This window comes from Myotis davidii, unplaced genomic scaffold, assembly GCF_000327345.1.
Source record: "Myotis davidii unplaced genomic scaffold, ASM32734v1 scaffold107, whole genome shotgun sequence".
Classification (NCBI taxonomy): domain Eukaryota; kingdom Metazoa; phylum Chordata; class Mammalia; order Chiroptera; family Vespertilionidae; genus Myotis; species Myotis davidii.
The window spans coordinates 4,898,726-4,904,725 of NW_006383012.1; positions in this window are offsets into that span (position 1 = coordinate 4,898,726).

Below are 6,000 nucleotides of genomic sequence, written 5' to 3' on the forward strand. Positions count from 1 at the left end.
AAGACTGAAGGCTCCGGCTGGAGCAGCGAAGAACTGGGTCCTGGGTGCCGGAGGAAAACCGGTGCCAGCAGCCAGGGGAAGGGAAGGCCTATTGCACGAATTTCTTCGTGCTACGGGCCTCTAGTGTATTAATAAATACATATACTTTAAATTACTCATTTAAAATTTTTAAATATACTCACCATGCTGACAATATCAAAACAGTTTCATGAATTTTCTGTTCTCCCTAAGATCTTGGGTCTTGCTGGCTTATGGTTTCTGCTATCGGCATAATCTTGACTTTCTCCTTCCAACAAATATCTCTCGAATAACTTGTGTTTGTCCTGAGACATATGCCACATGTGTACCCTTTCAAGACCTCAAGTATTTTTCACTTCATAATTTTGCTGCATTTCTGCAAGGTAGTTGGCATGGATCAGACACTTCCTAGCAACAACTTTTGGATACAAAGAGCGCTGGAATTTGACATGCAGGTGAGAACGTGTACCATTTACAAAAAGCAAGAAATTGGTTAAAAACTTGAAGAGGTCTGCATTTATTAAAAGAACTAAAAAAGAGGGTAACGTTGCCAATGAATTCAACGTGAGGATCCCAAGACAGTGGGGTGCTGGTGAACAGCACAACATCTGGATTTAGTCTGACCTTCACCACCGACTCACTGTGCAACCTTAGATAGGTGACAACTTCTCTGGTTCCCCACCCCCTTCTCCATTTAAAGCCTCCATCATGAGCTTTCCCTCCCAAACAATTTGATAAGGTTTAAATCAAATAGACTGGATCCCTGTGTGCAATCCCATTTACTTTTAAATAGAATCGGGTGGAACAATTCATCTTCATGTTAGCATTTTGTTTGATATTGACACTAATCTCAGGAATTTGGAACTGGCTGTCTAGTTTTCAGTACCAAAAAGCACTAACATTAGTTCCTTTCATGTACAAAATGATTTTAACAGAACTTTTAAAATCACATGACCTCCCCTAGATCTGTTCTGAATGATCAGAACTGGAATCTTGGCTAAATCCAAAAGGACAATATTGGGACATTCACAGGACTGTAATCTAAGCCTCTTAATAAAACAAAGGTGAGAGACTGGGCTGGAGGATTGTTTTCAAATTATTTCAAGATCACATCTCCCGAGTTTTGTAACTCATTCCTTCAGCCATGAAAATAAATAATTGCACAATATTTTCAGAACTTAAACCAGGTTGAAATGAGGCAATCAGACTAAAAACAACTGAATTTACCCTGCTTCTTTTTCACATTTCCTTGGGTTATTTTTTATACGAGCTATAATTATTGGAAATCTTTTTAGTTCAGTGAAAACTTCAGATACATCTTGTTAAGGAATGGGTTATATAGTCCATTATATGAAATGTTTTCCCAACATAAATTGCCATTGAAGCTAATAGTGGCCATTTTCCTCCATGAGACTAGAAAAACACACCTTAACAAGACAGGGAATGTTTAGTGTGTTCTTAGATTTTTAAAAACTAAAAAAAAAGGCCTAAAAGCCAAAAGATAACAGGTAGGGTTGTTGTTGGTTGGTTTGATTTTGGTTTCTTTTTTTATTTTTCCAGAAAGTTCACACAGTGAAGGAGAAAATGCCATACCTGCTACCAGGAAGTCTAGCAAGTCACAGGATCAAAGCCTCACAGGTACAGTCAATGATAAAAAATTCTGACAGTCCGGCCGGCATGGCTCAGTGGTTGAGCATTGACCTATGAACCAGGAGTTCATGGTTCAGTTCTTGGTCAGGGCACATGCCCGGGTTTCAGGTTCGATCCCCAGTATGGGGCATGCAAGAGGCAGCTAGTCAATGATGCTCTCTCATCATTGATGTTTCTATCTCTCTCTTTCTCCCTCTCCCTTCCTCTCTGAATTCAATAAGAATATATTTAAGGGAAAAAAAGACCATCCTAAGTATTTAGGGTAGCAGTTTGCAATCCCAGGTGCACTGGAGTCCCCTGGGAAGCTTGAACACATGCTAACGCCCAGGCTGCACCCCAACCAATTAAACCAGAATCTCGGGGGCCGGGCCCTTTGCCAGGGGTGGGTATTTTTTCAGTTCCCAGGATGTGACCTAGTTGAGAACCACTGATTTATTTAGGTGCGGGCACACAGTGTTGTTAAATGAACAAAGTTGGATACTCAGTGCGCTGTCAGAACCTGGTGAGCACTCTGGGAACTTTCCACAGAGGCCTGGGACCAGCCACCTGCCTCCCGGGACCTCGGACAAGGTCCTTAAACTTCCCGCCTCACCTGCCAAAGGAGTCCTGTGACCTACAGGCCTATATAGATTACAGTCCTGTGAATGTCCCAATATTGTATATAATTTAAATTCTGACATTCTGTCCAACAAAATACAAAACAACCCGACAATAATGAGGAGCCATAGAGTGAGCAGGCTGCATTGTACTTGGGGCTACTGAAGATTGGGGTTGGCTAGTGGGTGGGGGTACCTCCTGACCTGCAGGCCTACAGAATGTCTCCTGGAAACCCAGGATAAACATTTACTTAATCTAAAACATGTTCTTTGCATCATTGGTCAAATTCACTTCTAAGAAATTCAAACACTTTTCCCACCATTTATAATTTGTGAAAATAGACAGAGTCTATACATGGTGTGTGTGTGTGTGTGTGTGTTTAAAGCTTATTATATTTTCTTTTTAAAAAATATATTTTTATTGACTTCAGAGAGGAAGGGAGAGGGAGAGAGAGAAATAGAAACATCAATGATGAGAGAATATCATTGATTGGCTGCGTCCTTCATGCCCCCCCATTGGGGATTGAGCCCACAACCCGGGCATGTGTCCTGACCCGGAATCAAACTGTGACCTCCTGGTTGATAGGTCAATGCTCAACCACTGAGCCACATTGGCTTGGCACTTATATTCTCTCCTGAAAATTTTCTGTTTTCTTCATGACTAGACAAAATTAAATCTCAAATAAATTGATTTTTTATTCTGCCTACTTAAAATATTAAGAAAGCCTCTGATTCTTAGTCTAACATGTACTCATGTGGTAAAGGAATGCTACGTTTACAGGAACACTAATATCAAGTACATATTAATATGTTTTCTCTTTCTGAATTATATGTTTTTATAATAACTTTTAGCACTTACTTATATCATAGTTTATAATATAAAATGTGATAAAATACTGAAAGCTGACTTATTTTAGCCAGTATTCCTGTTTGGTCAGGATGAAAATTCTAAAAGTTTACAGAGAAAATGATTGATTCTAACTTCTTCTAATCCATAAAAATCTCAGAGTTGAAATAGATTGTATTAAGGGTATGAAATAAATTGGAGTACCTGATGTAGATATTAAAAAATTGAATGCATATTTTTCATGGTTACATGAACTTTATGATTACCTGTACTAGTGAGCTGTGACTGATTAAGTCAGTGGTTCTCAACACTGGCTACACCTTAGAATTTTCTGGTGAGCTTTTCAAAAAGTATCAGTGCCATGGCCCCTCACCAGACCAAACGGAATCAGAATCTCTAGGAGTGGGGCTTGGGAAACAATTCTTTAAAAATGTCCGACATGATTGCAATAGGCAGTCATTGGAGCTGAGAATCACTGACTCCTTACAGAGTCTGACCCTGGAAACATGAATGATCATGTGGTCTATGTAGTGGGAGTTGCCATTGCAGATCTACTACCAGCAGGTAGCAGTAGAGGGAAGTAAACACCAGGCCAGATGTCAGCCCTGCTTAAGAAGCCTGGCCAATGCACACTGGGTACCAAAAGGAACCTTTAAAGATTGCAAGATGTCTTAAAATTATTCTCAAGGTCATGTTTTTTTGCTTTTTTCTGAAGCTTCTACTTGGGTCTAATATTTGGGAAGCTCAATATATGCAACCAAGGCAGGTGTTTGAAAGCCTGGGACATAGGAAAGGAGATGGGAAGGGGGAAAATCCCACTGAATGAGAAATTGTTCTTTTTCAAGGATTACTTTGCCTCCAAAAAATACAAAATTTCTTGGGAGAAATATCTATACCTGTCTATATTTATGTCTATGTTCTAAACCTTCAGAGCTGTGGAAAGAATTATGGAATTTAAAATCTAAGGTGGGGTATCTGATGCCATGACAATGTAATTTGAGCAAGTTCATCTCTTAATCCTCAGTTTCCTCATTTGTAAAATGGGGTCATATAGAAAAGCAACAGAAATACAAATCACTTCTAAAATTTTCCACTGTGTAAGTGTTAATTAATTTCTTTAACGTTGGCTTGTGTGAAAGAGTAGGTAGAAGCTACACTTACCTCTCTCAGGACCACACTGGAATTACAACTAAAATATAGGACAATCAAAAAATAAAAAAAATAAATACAAAAAAAAATTTAAGGCAGATAAAATATTTTTACAAAACTAAACAAGTGGGACTACATCAAACTAAAAAGGTTTTGCACAACAAAGGAAACCATCAACGAAATAAAAAGACAGCCCACTGAATGGGAGAACATATTCACCAATGATACATTTGATAAGGTGTTAATATCCAAAATTTATGAAGGACATATCAAACTCAACACACACACACACACACACACACACACACACACACACACACACCAATTTTAAATTGGACACTTCTCCAAAGAGGACATACAGAAGCCAATAGACATATGAAAAGATGCTCAATGGCACTAATCAACGGAGAGATGCCAATGAAAACCACAGGGAGATATCACCTTGAACCTGTCAGGATGGTGATCATCAATAAATCGACTAACAACAAGTGTTGGTGAGGATGTGGAGAAAAGGGAATTCTTGTGTACTGTTGGTGGGAATGCAGACTGTTGCAGCCAGTATGGAAAATATGGTATTTCCTCAAAAAATAAAAAATGGAACTACTGTATGAGTCAGTGATTCCATTTCTGGGAATATACCTAAAGAGACCTGAGTGAATGAAAAAGCTGTGGTACATTTACACAATGGAATACTACTTGGCTGTAAAAAAAGAAGGCAATCTTACCTTTTGTGACAGCATGGATGGACCTGGAGAGTATTATGCTAAGTGAAATAAACTAGTCAGAGAAAGACAAATAACATATGATTTCACTTATATGTGGAATCTAATGAACAAAATAAACAACCAAACAAAGATAGAAACAGACTCATAGATACAGAGAACAGATGAACAGCTGTCAGAGAGAAGGGGGTTAAGGACTGTGTGAAAAAGGTAAAGGCATTAAGCAGAAACAAATTCGTAGACACAAACAACAGTATGGTGATTACCAGAGAGAAAGGGGGGTTGGGGGAGGTAGAAAAGGGTAAAGTGGTGACGAAAGAAGACTTGACTTGGGGTGATGAATGCACAATCTTACCTAATAATAGACAAACATGTAAATTGACCATACCTTCGCTACGCTAACCAGACAATCAGGAGAGCATGCAAATTAACCCAACAAAGATGATGGTCTTATTACCTAATAAGACAAACATGTAAATTGACCATACCTTCGCTACGCTAACCAGACAATCAGGAGAGCATGCAAATTAACCCAACAAAGATGATGGTTAATTTGCGGAGCGAAGCCTGATGGCCCCGGGGCTGGAGCAGCGAAGCTGGATGGTTCCAGGGCCGGAGCAGTGAAGCCTGACAGCTCCGGGGCCGGCTCCGGCCAGAGCCCAGCCAGAGTGAAGGCCTAGGTCCCGGGTGCCAGAGGCAAACTTGTGCCACCAGCCAAGGGAAGGGAAGGCCTATTGCATGAATCTCTAGTACAATATATGGATGATGTATTATAGAATTGTACAGTCGAAACCATATGATTTTATTAACCAATGTCACCCCCAATAAATTTAATGAAAAATAAATAACAAAAATAAAAATGTTTTAACTGCACAAAAAAAAAGTTGGCTCTCAGATATATTGAAATTTCAAGTAAATCCCTTGATTTCATAAGCGTCTCCCATGGACAGAGCCCTATACTGAGGTCCGTGGTCTAATGAAGACCCTGACTCATTATCAAGCTTGGTTAGGAATATTC